The sequence below is a fragment of the Chlorocebus sabaeus genome, chromosome 21 (assembly GCF_047675955.1).
Source record: "Chlorocebus sabaeus isolate Y175 chromosome 21, mChlSab1.0.hap1, whole genome shotgun sequence".
Taxonomy (NCBI): Eukaryota; Metazoa; Chordata; class Mammalia; order Primates; family Cercopithecidae; genus Chlorocebus; species Chlorocebus sabaeus.
This window is the reverse complement of record NC_132924.1, coordinates 11,281,735-11,297,538: the sequence shown is the minus strand read 5'-3', so window position 1 is coordinate 11,297,538 and position 15,804 is coordinate 11,281,735. Positions and strand designations below refer to the sequence as shown.

The 15,804-nt window shown below is 47.1% G+C and overlaps 1 protein-coding gene across 3 annotated transcripts in view; it reads right to left on the bottom strand.

Moving 5' to 3' along the window:
* Positions 1-15,362, bottom strand: part of DDC (dopa decarboxylase) — a 107,237-nt gene extending 91,875 nt beyond the window's left edge. The window contains exon 1 of one of the 3 annotated variants that reach the window (XM_007981322.3): positions 15,249-15,362. The gene's annotated coding sequence lies outside the window, so the exon portion shown is untranslated. Of the gene's footprint in view, positions 1-10,296; positions 10,415-15,224 lie in introns of those variants that run through there. The other 2 variants (XM_007981321.3, XM_007981320.3) reach the window with 2 other exon arrangements.
* Positions 15,363-15,804: the final 442 nt, after the last annotated feature.

Here is a 15,804-nt window from a genome sequence, read left to right as displayed (position 1 = left end):
TTTCCCCTAAAACATTTTTTTTAAACCAAATACTCTCCCAGTAGGGAGTGTATAAGAACGCTCATTTTACCATACGATCACTGAGCTTGAATATTCATTTTAAGTTTAACCAGCCTTGTAAGCATTTAATGATTCTGTGGTACTTTTTTTTTTTTTTTTTTTTTTCTGAGACAGGGTCTCGCTCTATCGCCTAAGCTGGAGTGCAGTGGCATGATCTGGGTTCACTGCAACCTCTGCCTCCCAGGTTCAAGCAATTCTCCTGCCTTAAACTCCTGAGTAGCTGGGATTACAGGCACATGTCACCACGCCCAGCTAGTTTTTATACTTTTAGTAGAGACAGGGTTTCACCATGTTGGCCAGGCTGGTCTCTACCTCCTGACCTCAAGTGTTCCACCCGCCTCAGCCTCCCAAAATGCTAGGATTACAGGCATGAGTCACCGCACCCGGCCCCATTGTACTTTGATTAATGAAACTGGGTATTTTGTGTGTGTGTTTCTTTGCCATTTGGATTTCTTTTTTAATGAATTTCTTGATCACTGCATTCTTTTCCACTAGGGCGTTTGATATTTCTTATTTAATTTGTGAGAGTTCTAATATACTAATAAATTCTACTCTTATGTCTTGAAATGTTTTGCAGGCATTTTCCTCATTTTTGTTGGACACAATTTGCTTACAATTCTATTCTGACCTATGAGAATTTTAATTTTTATGTAGTGAAATCTCATAATCTTTTCTTCAGGACTTGTACCTGGTGTGTGATTATTAGCAATGTCTTTTGAAGCAAATATTCTAGCTATATCTATTTGCCTTCCTGGGGGGCCGGACATGTGAGGCAGCAAGCTGAAGACTCAGAAGGGGTAGCTGAGCAAGGTTCAGAAAGACACTCACCTTCTGAGGGTATCAGCTTTAAGTCACAGCACCAGGCCAAAGCATGTGGCTCTGGAATAAACGACACAAAAAGCAGACACACACTACATACACCCAAAGAAATATTCCTAGTCAAAGTGTAAAATAAGACCTGGTTCTTATATTTTAAATTATTCTCTGTTATTTATTCACAGATTATTTCCCACAAAGACCTTTTTAGAAGGCTCTTAGCATGAAGCCACAGAGAATCTTGCGCTCATTTGTAGCTGTTTGATATTTTATGCCCCCAAGCTGTGTAAATATTAGCTGGAAGACTTAGCCTATGATAAAGGCTGTGGCTTATGCCTCTCCAGGTCCTTGAAATAGCTTCTATTGACATAATCTGCCCAGTGTTCCAGCAGCTGCACATGACACTATTCTCCACACTCTTTTCTACCCCACACTATTTTCCACGCTGTGCTGTTCTCCATGCAGCCCCTGCAGTGCATCGCCTATGCACGGTGAGCCGGCTGCCTCCCTGGACTTCTGGCTCAACGTCTTTTTGCATCAGCAACAGTCAGAGCTCATCTCCAGCTCCACATGCTTCAAGAAGAGATGGACTCCCCTGAATGCCCTCAGACCTCCTGATTGACCTGTGGGGTTATTTTGTTGTAATACATCATTTCAGTGATACCCTTTGCAAATGGTGGGTTTCTCCGAGCAGGGTCCTCAACTTATTTATTTTTGCCTTCTTGGGACCAGTCACAGGCCCTGGACAACAGAGAGCTCTGTAGGTATTTGCTGAATCATGAATGAATGAATGATCTTTGGTCCTCTAGACATTTTATTTCTGTAATATACCCTATTGGACTCTACTTTCTACCTTTGAGACAATTCAAGTCACCAGCCCCTCACATACCTGTCACAAGGAAGAGTCACAGCAGACACTAATGGCTCAGGAGCTATAGCCCCTCCCACCGTTGAGTCCTGACCACTTCCACCTGTGCCATCTCCTCTCTCAGTCCCTGCCCAGCGTCTAGCTCTCCATGCTCAGCACTTGACTAAGTGTCCTGCAGTCTGAGCACTGCGATTTCCCTCCTAGGACTTATCTGCCACAGCCACTGAAGAGAACCCAGCCCAGATCCCTGCCGTCACCGGCAAGCCCAGCCACACCACTGTGCATGTAAGGTAGTGGATTCCTCACAAGTCGGGAGTGGGGAGGGCAACCAGGCATTGTGGATCTGTCCATGGTCCTGTCTGTTCATGCACACAAGACATGATTTTGCTGCAAACACCGGGTCACTGGAGACTTTGTTCAGCCTCTCTTGACTTTCCTTTTCCATCCTGATGAAAAGAATAGGGTTGACATTTTTTACACTATTCCAGAAAAAAGAGCCATAGTATATGTCTCAGAAAACACGTATGCTTTTGGGACTGAGGCCCTGGCTCACTATCCCCCTCAAGCATATACTTACAAATCCAGGCACAAAACTAATTTGGCTGATTTCCCTCTGGATTGACAGCTTTCTTTTTTTCTTTTCCTCTCCTTTCTTTTTTTTTTTTTTTTTTTTTTTTTAGATGGAGTCTTGCTCTGTCACCTAGGCTGGAGTGTAATGGCTCGATCTTGGCTCACTGCAACCTCCACCTCCCAGGTTCAAGAAATTCTCCTGCCTCAGCCTCCCGAGTAGGTGGGACTACAGGTGCATGCCATGCCACCACACCCAGCTAATTTTTGTATTTTTAGTACAGATGGGGTTTTACCGTATTGGTCAGGGTGGTCTTGAATTTCTGACCTTGTGATCCACCCGCCTCAGCCTCCCAACGTGCTGGGATTACAGGCAAGAGCCACTGTGCCCAGCCTGACTGTTTTCTTGATGGACATTTTCTCTGTGGGTTCAAAGACCATAAAAATGTCCAGTAGGAGAAATGCTTCCAAGCGAGACCATAAAGAAGTTTCTAGCCATGAGAGCTTTTTTAATAACAGGAAACTGGCTACCTGATAAACTTGCCTCAAAAAAGATTCTCTAAGTTTTTTTTTTAACCCTTAAGACTCTGGTTAAACAACAGGCTACTAAGAAGCTTTAAATGAGCATTTTTGTCAGTGGCCAAGAGGCACGTGAATAATCCAGATCTGCTCAGGAGTGGCCTCCTGCTACACCACCAAGTGTCAGGCAGACCCGAGGTCAAGGGCCATCGCTTTCAGTTACTCTGTTACCTTCAACCTCCACCCCTTTCTGGGGCTCCTTCTCAGCCTCTGTGAAAGCAAGAATGCATGGAAACACCTCCTTCCAGTGCTGCTGGGAAGATGAGTGAGATGACGGGGTGATAGCCTGCTGCAGAGTCAGTGCTCAGTAAAACATTTTCATTAATAATAGGGGAACTGTGGGCAGGGAGAGGGGAAATATGAGGACTCTCTACTTTCTGCCCAACTTTCCTGTACACCTGAAACTGCCCTGAAAGTCTATTAATTTTCTTTAAGTAAAAGATAAAATTATTAACTGGGCAGAAGTGCCTCATTTTGAGGCTTTTGAGGCCGGCTTCCTCAGCTCCTTCCTTCCTCCCTCTCTACGACACATTATCTTCACCTGTATTTCTCTTCCATGGCTCTCAAACTCATCTGTTTACAAACTAGAAATCCACTGTTTTGCAACTGCTGGTTCTTTTCAGCTTATGAGACTTAGGTAGTGCTGACAGATTTGTCAGATTCTTTGATGAGATAATAGTCAGGGACTAGAGCCAGAGTTACTGCTCAGGCCTACTTTCCATACAACTGTTCTTCTCAGAGACCGTGGTCCTCAAAGCCAATTATTCTACATGCTTGACCCCAGGTTCCTGCAGCATTCTTCAGAAAGTCATGAAGATTCTGTGTCACTGAGGCCCTTAACACATAAGCTTTATAAGCTACAGAGAGAGAAACATCACAGACTTCCTCACATGGGTAAAAAGCAACATAAACAGAAAGTATTCTGGGAGGCAGCATGGCGTTGCCAGGGAGAGGTGTGGACTCTGGATCCAGATACCTCGACTTGTGTCTTATCTCCAAGGCTTATTAGCTGGGTGACCTTAGGTAACTGAGGAAGCTCAGCTAACCTCTCTGGCCACCATGATGCACTCCCATCTCTCCATCAGAGACATACGAGAGACTGTACTCCTGGAACCAGGATCCAGGCCATCCGTGCAAAGCTGCTACCGGGTCAGGCTTACTGGGAGAGCAGGCATGGAGGAGGAGGCTGAGCCAGCATCACGGGGATGGTAGTACCTCTGCCTTCCAGCCTCCCACTAAACCTCCCACTGGTAGAATCCTACCATAATCCAGGTGTCCTGGGTTCCTGAGAAGCATGGTCTGTGTGATTTGGAGTCAGTGGAGGAGACAAGAGATCATTGGAAAAGAGCCCCAGGATAGGCTGACGTCTTAGCTCTTTTAATGCTTTATTGGTGAGAGCTATTACCATGCTCATTTCACAAGGCAGGGACCTGGGACCCAGAGAAGGGAAGGGCTGTCTCAGGTGTGAAGCTGGTTGCAGCAAAACAAAGGCAGAACCCCTGTTTCCTTCATCCTGTGGGCCAAAGTGTCCCTACTTATAACTGACACAATTAAGCCAGGGCACCACACACACACACACATGCACACACCCTTGCCACTGTCTTACACTGGTACCACTACTTTTATGTAAATCTGGGTGTTCTTATTTAAATAGGTACTCTCTCATCGGTCTAAAAAATAGTTAACATTGATATGAACTTACATGCGCCAAGAACTACATTAAGTTATTTGCCTGGTTGTCATTTTTAATCTTTATAAAAACCTTGTCAGTAATACTATTATTCCCTTTAACAGATGAGAAGACTGAGGCACAGAGAGGCCGCACAACTGAACTAAGACTCCACATCTGCTGTAGTCAGATCAGCCACAGTTGAACTCGGGCAGTCTGGCTCCTGAAGGCACCCAAGAGAATGTCCTGGACTCAAACACAGGTACAGAGCATCCCTAACAGCTGTAGCCAGATGCATATCAGTTGATGAAAAGAGCATGGCTTAAGTAACTTCAGGATTAGAAACGTGTAAAACCAGTTTCTCCCAGGGCTGCAAGGAATGATTTCCTGAAGGCCCACTGAGGACCCTAGGGGCACCGCAGCTTCCACGGTGCCTTGGTTGCTTATAGATCATGTTCATTACAAATGGTAACCAGAAAGAGAAAGCGCTTGGGCAGCTCTCGGCTGGAGGTGAGATGGTAGCCAAGACCCCTGTCTTAGTCCCTTTGGGCTGCTATAAAAAGTACTATAGAGTGGGCAGCTTATAAACAACAGACAATGATTTCTTAGAGTTCTGAGGCTGGAAGCCCAAGATTAAGGCCCTGGCAGATTTGGTATCTAGTGAGGCTTGTTTCTCATAGACAGAGCCTTCTCTCTATGTCCTCACACAGTGGAAGGGGTGACGGGTTTCTCTAGGGTCTCTTTTATAAGGGTACTCATTCCATTCATGAGGGCACTGACTTCATGACCTAATCACCTCTCAAAGTTCCCATTTCCTAATACATTGCAGGTGAGGATTTCAACATAGGAATGTTGGGAGAAACACACATGTCCACTCCATTGCAGCTCCACTTGCAATCTGTACCATGGCCATCATCCTAGGCACCACACAGAACCGTGAAGACAGTACAAGATAATTACAAGATAGATGCTCAAAGCATAGCATTTCACTCTCCACACCTGTGCAAATTCAGGAGGAATCAAACGCATCATCTCAAGGGAGTGTCTGTCCAGAGAGGAACTCCTGTAAGGGACTTTGCACTGGGTTCTAAGTCCTACTCCGCCCAGCTGCCTCCTTGGCCAGCTTGGTCTGCATTGGAAAATGGCCCTGCTACAATCAAGCAGAGCTATGCTTTCAGCATTACAATTCCACAGGACAGTACTCCTCCTCCTCCTCCTCCTCCTCCTCCTCCTCCTCTTCCTCCTCCTCCTCCTCCTCCTCCTTATGGAGAGTAGAAAGAATAGTGGGTTTGCATTCAGAGGGAACAGCTTGAGTCCATAGCTCTGCAGCAAGAGGCATGTAGCTGCTGGCTGACATTTTGGCCTCTCTGAGTCTGTTTCTTCACATGTAAAATGGAGCTGCAAGCTCATGCAGGCAGAGAGCACTTTGGACTGTAAACCTGTGTCTAGCAATTATTATCATTGATGCTACAGAAGACAGGCAGAAGCCTCTTCTCCTGAGGTAGCATAAGAGAAAAGGGAGAAAATTTCTACAACAAAGATCAAAATTCAAGGGAAAGCCTTGCTGCTCTGCTGACATGAAGGAGGAAGGAGCTTTGTGCAGATGTTTCTTATTCATTCCCTGTTTAATAAACAAAGCTCTGTCAAAGTAGATTCTTGGCCAACAATTATCCATGGAAAGGAGCCATAGAGAAGTTTGTCTCGGTTTTCAGTTTTTCTCCCATGGAAAGATACTACTTCCACTCATAGCTCTGTAACCATGCTGCGACCTAAGTTAATGCTGGCTGGAAACATTCATAACTTGAGCAATCTCAAAAGACGAAAAAGAATGTCAAGGACATTAAACTGATTGATATTATTCCATTTTAGTCCTGACTGTAGACAATTCAAATCGTTGCAATGAGGATGTGTGTATGACTGGGGATCCTTTTTTTTCACTTGACATTTTTCCTGTATGCCTAATTACAATACGCAGAATTTCCTTAACATAACACTCCTGTTTGCTCTTATTAAGGGCTGCTGAGTGGGGATTTCACCGTGTTCCTATGACACCATCCATCCCCACTTTGCCTGTCAGCTGTTCGCTGTTATGGGCAGCACCGTCGTGAGTAGATGACACTCCACCGTCACCATACAGGTCACACCTATTGGGTCTGTCTCAAAGATATTAATTCTCCAGTGGAATCGACACATGTGAGTTGTACAGTTCTTTTTGCATGTTGTCAATTTCTTTTTGAAAAACTGGAATGATATGGAAATGTCACCCACCATCAGGCGTCGAGCATACACACTCCATCTCCGCAAGCTTTTCTCCTTCATTCGCATTTTCACTTTAAACCTTAAAACATTCACATTTTATTATTTTCATTCATGGTTGCTAATTTTAAAAGTTTATACGCTAACTGCTAGGTAATTTTAACTTCTCCTTTGTTTTCATTTTTTTTTTTTTTTTTTTTTGAGAAGGAGTCTCGCTCTGCCGCCCAGGCTGGAGTGCAGTGGCCGGATCTCAGCTCACTGCAAGCTCCGCCTCCCGGGTTCACGCCATTCTCCTGCCTCAGCCTCCCGAGTAGCTGGGACTACAGGCGCCCACCACCGCGCCCGGCTAATTTTTTGTATTTTTAGTAGAGACGGGGTTTCACCATGATAGCCAGGATGGTCTCGATCTCCTGACCTTGTGATCCGCCCGTCTCGGCCTCCCAAAGTGCTGGGATTACAGGCTTGAGCCACCGCGCCCGGCCTTGTTTTCATTTTATTGAAGAGTTATGTCAGAAGAAACTTCAGAAATCACCCCCCCTTACAAATTTTTTCCCTTATTTTTTTCTCAATTCTTTCCCCCTTTCTCTTGCAGTCACATTACTGGTTCACAAGAGATCATAACCATCTGCCTTTGCTATTGGCTTGAGACAATTCAAATTATGTTCTAGCTGGTTGCTTCTTTTCACCATAGTCATAATATCCAGTGCCCATGACATGTCCTGGTTTACCGTCTATTACAAACACAGGACACCTGCACTGTGAATCTATTTAGTATGCTTTGGCACACTCTTTGGGGAGTCCTTATGAGCCAGTTTGGCGGTAAATATTGACTTCTAGATTCACACTGAATGCTTCCCTATTCCTCATATTGAACAGTTGCTGGCCTGGGGCCTGGTGTTGCTAAGAAGCCTGTACTTGAGGTGCCCCCCACCAAGAAAAAATCCTGAGAATCTGTTGAACCTTGGTTGCCACATCCTATTGTCCAAGAAACCAAACAAATCAGCAGTGCTCAAGCTCCTGATAAGTTCATGGTATACATCATCTCACTGAACATGCTCACAACCCTGCCAGGCCAGTAGCTATTGCTGTTTAACTTGACCACAGCCACACAGCCAGTAAGTCCAGGAGTGGGTGCCAGTATTCTGAAGTCAGCATTTTCCTAACACACCTTTGCCCTGGAATCCACTTACACCTGCACTGTCAGCTGCCCGTGTCCTCACCATGGCCAGAGATGAGACCACAGGACTCTAAACAGGGCTCCCACTGGGATGGGGAAGGTGGTGTCCACAACCGAGAGTGTGGTCCAGGGCTCCTGCCTGGTTCACTGCACCTGGGAGAACAGGGAGATGTGGCTTCGGGTGGGACCGTTGAGCCCACAGACACACGTCTGCCTCCACCCACCTGGGCTGATCCCAACAGAAACAAGCAGAGGCTCAACAAATTCTGCGGCTCTCCATGCCCCAAGAGAAGTGCCTCCTCCCTACCTCCTCCAAAACAGAAGAAATGCTGAAGAGTTGCCATATACAGAGCAGCAGTATAAGCCCTTTACCTATATTCTCCTAAACTTCACATCAGCTCTGCAAAGTAGCAGTATGATCCCCTCGACAGCAATGTGGAGAGGCTGAGGGAAGCACGCAGCAGGCACGGAGCTCCTCTCAGCCCGCACAGCTCAGAAGTGGCTTCCACACTTGCCTCTGTCCAAACCACAAGACCAGGACCCTCCGCCATCTCTCAGCACAGTGGGATTCTAACCTTTTCTACGAGGTTCTGTGTCCCTCGCTGCCCCATATGTCCACGAGGTGCCTCTGGGCTCCCTGAATGTCTTCCTCCAGAAATGCCAACAAGCACCAGACAAACATAAAACATCAGAACACCTTTTTTTTTTTTTTTTTTTTTTTTTTTGGAGACAGAGTCTCGCTCTGTTGCCCAGGCTGCAGTGCAATGGCGTGATCTCGGCTTGCTGCAACCTCCACCTCCCGGGTTCCAGCAATTCTCCTACCTCAGCCCCCTGAGTAACTGGGACTACAGGCGTGCACCACTACGCCTGTCTATTTTTTGTATTTTTAGTAGAGACAGGGTTTCACCATGTTAGCCAGGCTGGTCTTGAACTCCCGACCTCAGGTGATCCACTCACCACAGCCTCCCAAAATGTTGGGATTACAGGCATAAGCCACTGCGCCCGGCCGCAGAACACTTCTTTTAAAATATCCACGTAGTGTGGTTTTCCTAGAGCCGTTCCCTAAACTTGACAGCTGACTCAAGCTGAGTTTCTGAAAGTAAAGCTTTCAGAATAATCAATATCTTGAAGAGCAGAAAACAAAGGTAATTAGAACCCCCAGGCTATCTCTTTGAATTTGTGGCAGGGGAGTTAAGGGGGATTTATTTTAATTATTATATTCACACTGGCTGTGTGCAGAGGCCCACCCAGTGTGTGCCCAGAAGACAGGAAGAAAAGAAACTGCTGAGAATGGTGTGATTTTGTTTCCTTCAGAACCATCCAGACACCCCTGAACTTGCTCCGTGGTCAGCCATCCAGGATGCCTGTGTTCTGGTCTGGGGTCACCGCAGGCTGCCAGCCAGGACTCCCGTGCCCCGAGCAAAAGGAGTGTTTGTCTCTGGCACACTTGACAAACCCACAGAGGAACAGCTTTTGTGCAGCAATTGTCACCTCTTGGAGGGGAAACCCTGCTTATCTGAATGAGGAATTTTCGCAAGGAGCCTCTGCCCTTGGAGTCTTCAAGAGAGAAACAAGCTTGTGGGGAGAACCCATGTCACCTGCCTGAATTTCCCTTGGAAACTGAAGAAACAGGCTATGGAGGGCGCAGCAGACCACTCAGCAGCATCTTCATCGCCCTCACACCTTCCTCCCTTATTCATAATAGGGCTCTCATTTATTGAACACCTATTGTGTGCCCGCCCCTTTATAAAATCAGACCTGGTTTTTACCATGATCTGCTGGGAGGACGCTGTTAATTAGCTCCTCTCCTTCACCTCTGAGGCAGGAAAGGCGGCTGGGGAGGTGTGCACCTGAATGCAAACCCCAGCCTGTGAGGCCGCACAGCCTCCTTCTTTCCCACCCATCGCGTGGCCTCCGTGGTCACTACATGCACGCGAGCCAGTCTGGAAAATAATTTCCACTCAGTTATGTTGCTGTCGTGGCTCTAGGAATGTGGCCTAAAAAGCAATCCAAAGTTTCGGATTATGTGCCTGACCTGTTGCTTGCAGATGGCACAAAAAAGCAAGCCGACCTAGGTTGGTGCCTATTTTCTTAAAAAGTTCCTTTAAACCTTGTGCCACCTGAACACACTGGATGCTCAGCTGTCCCTGTCGGCAGAACCTCCTTTCTCCTGCAGGAGGGGAACTCAGCACAGCTAGAATCAACCGGCAAACCTCCCACCCCAAACCCCAGGGTCACGGCCATCCAGGGAGCTGGACGCGTGAGTCTGGTCCGCGAGCCATGAGGACAAAGAGCGGTACTCACAGGCAGCCCGGAGTGACTTGCTCTCTGTCCTCTCTCTCTCCTCTCCACAGTGACAGTTAAGAGGCACAGAAGATGTGATTGCCATTTATGTAGACACAGTGTCTGCCTCTCTGAAGCCAATCAGAGCTGCCGGCTCTGCATTATTTACTGAGCAGCATCCCTCCACCCTCCCACCACCTCCTGCCCCCACTCTGCCCCCAGGAGGAGAGAGTCATCCTAGCAGGATGGCGAGGAGCAGCACGGCCTGCGGAGGCTGGGGAGACGCCAAGGAAAAAATGGGCCTTGGGTTCCCAGGCACTGTGTGGGATGCAGATTTGGGGCCAGTGCTCCTGGGACTCTCCCAACAAGTCTGAGAACCCCCAGGCTCCACTCCAGGGGTGAGGAAGGGATGGCGTGGCATTTGGGGAGTGCTCACTCTGGGCCTGTGCCTTCTGTGAGGGACTATTAGGACCCTGTGATACTCGGGAGGCTCAGGGTCCCAAGCCCACTTCGCCAGATGAGAAAGTGAAGTGAGATGCAGATTAGGTGTTGAGCCGCGTGCATCTCAAACTCCTGTGCTGTTACCCTTAAGCCTATCAGCATTGAAAACATAGTTTGGGCTCCGTCTCTCCTCCCACCATTGGGCAGCAACAGGGAGGATCATCTTCCCCACCCTCAGCCCCTCCCCCGACCCCTGCTTGATGGGTGTGATAGAAGGAGGAGGACTCTGTTTCTCCTGAAGGTGCACGCGGATTCATATGAAGCTAGGAAAGGAGCCTGGGGTTTGCAGAGGAGGAATAGTGGAGAACAGGGTCCACTCAGATGACGAGCAACCTGCAGGTGCCTCTGCCCCGGCCACACACACATGCACACACACCATGCACACTCATGCATGCACACACATACACAAGCACACATGCATGCATGTTTATGCACACTACACATGTACAATAGCACATGCATACATACATGCATACCACATACACATGCTTGCACACATGCACACACGCACACATATTCCTAAGTGCATGCATGCACACACATACACATACCACATCCAGGGCTTGTGGCACAGTCCAGAGCTAGAAATTCCCCAAGCAGAGCCATCCATCCTCTAATTTTAAGCAGCATCTTTTCAAGGAAGAAGCTACTCCTGTAGAGCGGAGACCCCACGGAGCTGGGACAGAGGCAGCAGCCTTCAAGGCAGCAGAACATGCCGTGAGTGCAGGGGCTGCAGGGCAGGGAGCCGGCAGGTGATACAAGTGAGGGGATCCTGGTCTCAGCCTGTAGGTAAGCAGCTCCCTCCAGCAGCCGTGCAGGGACCCACAGGCAGCAGCCACGTGGACAGTGGAGGCAGTAAGGAGATTAGGCCCCATCTGCGCAGAGGGCAAGATGGGAGCTGCCCAAGCGTCACCATCCAGGGGGAGCCAGAAGCCAGCAGCAGAGTGGCTCATTCCCCCAAACACTGTGAGTTCAGCCATGACCACAGAGGAGAGGCAGGCCCCAGCTCTGAGCATTGGAGCTCTGTGGGAGGGGACAGTGTCAAGCGGGACAGCCAGGCACTTCTTGAGCTGAAACTCCTCTGTCCTGAGACCCTCCTTTCTTGCCCGTGGCTATGCACACATGAGGAAGAGCCCTGGGGAGGACTGGCCAGGAGACGGGGCTGCAGTGGGTGACTGAGCATAGGGCTCCCGCAGGGCGGGGCCAGGACTGCACTGCTCCCTGGGTGGGTGCCCTTCACCCTGCACACAGCTTGCGCCACACACCAGGGGGACAAAGGTATGAGGAGGGGGCTGATATTTTATTATCATTTGTGTATAAGTAGTATTTAATCTTTATTTTGTTTTTCTTTGATACACGAGTTATTCAGTAGCTATTCAAAAAATGTCCAGACTGCCAGGCACGGTGGCACATGCCTGTAATCCTAGCACTTTGGGAGACCAAGATGGGTGCACCACCTGAGGTCAGGAGTTCGAGACCACCCTGGTCGACATGGTGAAACCCCACCTCTACTAAAAATACAAAAATCAGCCAGTCGTAGTGGCAGGCGCTTGCAATCCCAGCTACTCAGGAGGCTGAGGCAGGAGAATTGCTTGAACTTGAGAGGCGTAAGCTACAGTGAGCCGAGATTGTGCCATTGCACTCCAGTCTGGGTGGCAGAGCAAGACTCCACCTCAAAAAAAAAAAAAAAAAAAAAATGTCCAGACATACATAGCAATATTTGTTTATTTTTTAATTGAATTCTAATTTAATTACTTGCATTGAATTGCGGTCAGAGAACATGTTGGTGTGAGAGCAATTCTCTGATAGATGTTGACATTTGCGTAATGCCATTTAAGACACTTAAGAAAGTGTATTTTCTAATTTTTAGGTATTTGATTCCATATATGTCTAATAAAGCAAGATTATTACTTTTGCTTTTGAAATTTTCTAAATGTTTACTAATGTTTTGTTTGCTAAATCTATCATCCAGTTTACTACAATTGGTAAAGATGGTGGATTTGTTGATTTCTCTCCATAGTTGAATCAAGATTTTCTTTATATATTCAAGGCTCTATGTATCTTTAAAACTGTAATACACCGGGGCCTATTATGGGGAGGGGGGAGAGGGGAGGGATGGCATTGGGAGTTACAACTGATGTAAATGACGAGTTGATGGGTGCTGATGAGTTGATGGGTGCAGCACACCAACATGGCACATGTATACATATGTAACAAACCTGCACGTTGTGCACATGTACCCTAGAACTTAAAGTATAGTAAATAATAATAATAATAATAAAGTCAGACCAGTGTTCCTGGGAAAAAGAAAACTGTAATAGATTCTTGGCAGAGTAAAACTTTCATAATTTTATTTTATTATTATTATTATTTCTTGAGACAGGGTCTCACGCTGTCACTCAGGCTTAAGTGCAGTGACTCGATCTCGGCTCACTGTAACCTCCGCCTCCCACGCTCAAGCGATTCTCCTACCTCAGCCTCCTAAGTAGCTGGGACTACAGGTGCACACCACCATACCTGGCTAGTTTTTATATTTTTAGTGGAGATGAGGTCTCACCATGTTGCCCAGGCTGGTCTCAAACTCCTGAGCACAAGTGATCTACCCACCTTAGCCTCCCCAAATGCTGGCATTACAGGTGTGAGTCACAGCACCCAGCCCTCATTTTATATAATCATTAATTTATTTATCAAGTTGATTACTCAATTGACCTTGCCAAAATGCTGGCATTACAGGTGTGAGTCACAGCACCCAGCCCTCATTTTATATAATCATTAATTTATTTATCAAGTTGATTACTCAATTGACCTTGGGTTTTTTTTTTTTTTCTTTTGAGACAGAGTCTCGCTCTGTTGCCCAGGCTGGAGTGCAGTGGTATGATCTCGGTTCACTGCAAGCTCCGCCTCCTGGGTTCACGCCATTCTCCTGCCTCAGCCTGCAGAGTAGCTAGGACTGCAGGCGCCCGCCACCACACCTGGCTAATTTTTTTGTATTTTTTTTAGTAGAGATGGGGTTTCACCGGGTTAGCCAGGATGGTCTCGATTTCCTGACCTCGTGATCTGCCCGCCTTGGCCTCCCAAAGTGCTGGGATTACAGGTGTGAGCCACCACACCCGGCCTCAATTGACCTTGTTAAAATGTGAAAACTCGGTTTTTCTTCCACAGTCATACCTGCATTCAGTAATCCTGAGCCTCTCCCTTGGCGTGAAGCTCAGGGGTGGCACTGTAGGCAGATGGCTGTGTCTCTTCAAACTTATTTAGTAATTTTTAAGAGTGTGAAAATTATGATTTAAATATTAAGCAGCACCAACATGTCCCTGGTTTCAAAAATGTCACGTATCCACTTTGTGAGGACTTCCAGGGTAGAGTTCTATAGGGTCATCTTCATCCTGCACCTCATCCAGATAAGCACAGAGAGCAAGACTGAATGCTGGAGGGACTTACCCCAGCCACAGGAGCGGCACTTGTCACCCTGGACCCACACACTGGATTGCTTGGCTGCCCAAGAGCACCAAGTGCAAACGGGCTACATGCGCATTTTGTCTCTGCCAGCTGCAAGATCTTATGCCATCCTCCTCCCCTCCTCTGGCTGTTTGCTTACTTGTGAAATGGGGATGTGACTGGAGGTGAAGAAGGTGAACCTTCTTCTAGACAGAGCCCAATGCAAACTGACCACTCAGAAGTAATGGTTTTAACTCATGCATGATGGACAGCAACGATTTCCATCGATTAAGCTTTGATTCTTACATACTTCCAACAACAGAGTTAAGACCAGGAGAACTTCGACTCATTGAAGTCGATAACCAAACAATTCTCCCAATAGAAATTCCTATCTGCATATGTTTTCAGATGGGAATTGTACTCAGCATTTTGGTGGGAAAATGGTGGGAAAGATCTTCTAATTCTCCTCAAATCACCCTGCATAGGTAGACACCAAATTGACCTCTAAGTAGACTATACCATACACCGAAAGGAGAGAGCCCTCACGGAGCCTCAGATGTTATAAAGGTAAGGGCAGAGTTCACGTTTACTAATCACCTCCATAAAATTATGGGATTTAATCCTCACAAGGTCGATACTAAGAAAATCCTCATTTACAGAAGAAACGGAGGCTCGGTGGAATAAAATATCAACACCACCCTTGACGGTACATGTTAAAAATAGAATCACAGCTGGCCTGCGTTTGCTACTGAGCCACAGTCATGAAATCATTCCCAGTCCCTATTAAACATGTGTCACTGGAGTGACTGTGTGCACGGAGAGCCACCAAGTGCACAGCCCCCACAGAACAAACACCCCTGCCAGCCTGCAGCACAAGAGAAAACACCGCACAAGATCCCTCAAGTCAGTTAACCTTTAAGCAAATGTTCAGTAACGTGGGGCCAGAGAGTCAAGGTACATGTTGCTGTTTTCCCACTACAATCTGAGCAGGTATAAAACCAGGGACTTACACACTGGAAATTCGAATTCCTTACAGGGCTACTGTCCTTGATGGGATTCTCCAACTTCGGGGACTGAAGAGCACGTAGAGAAGCCGCTGAGGTGCTCGGCGCTGAGGCAGTCACTCTTCTTGAAACTCTAAGCCACATGTTTCCCTCTTCTTGTATTTCCAGCCTCATGTTCCAGTTAAACATTAATTCCTGCTGGTGACAAAGGTCAAGGAAATCTTGAGAAATAGCTCTCCTCTGGGAATCCTGAGAGCACATTCTGAAGAGACTGTTTCATTCCAAATCCTGGAAACTTGGATCTTTCTTATGCGATTCTACATACATCCCACCTTTTACTAAGCAACCCTGATTTCAACTTTGGAGCCCAGTAAGTCATCTGATATGTTTCAGCCCTGCACCAGGTGATGCCTGCATTGCACACAGTCTCTTGCCCCTGAAGGCAGCACCAAAGTAAGCCTGCACTTCCCGGTGTGGCACTCAGCAATATGGGGAAGATTTCCAGGTTCAGATATCAGCAGAACCCAGGAACTCACCTTCCTTACCCAAACCCATCAAAATCATAGTTGAGATGCATGAAACAATG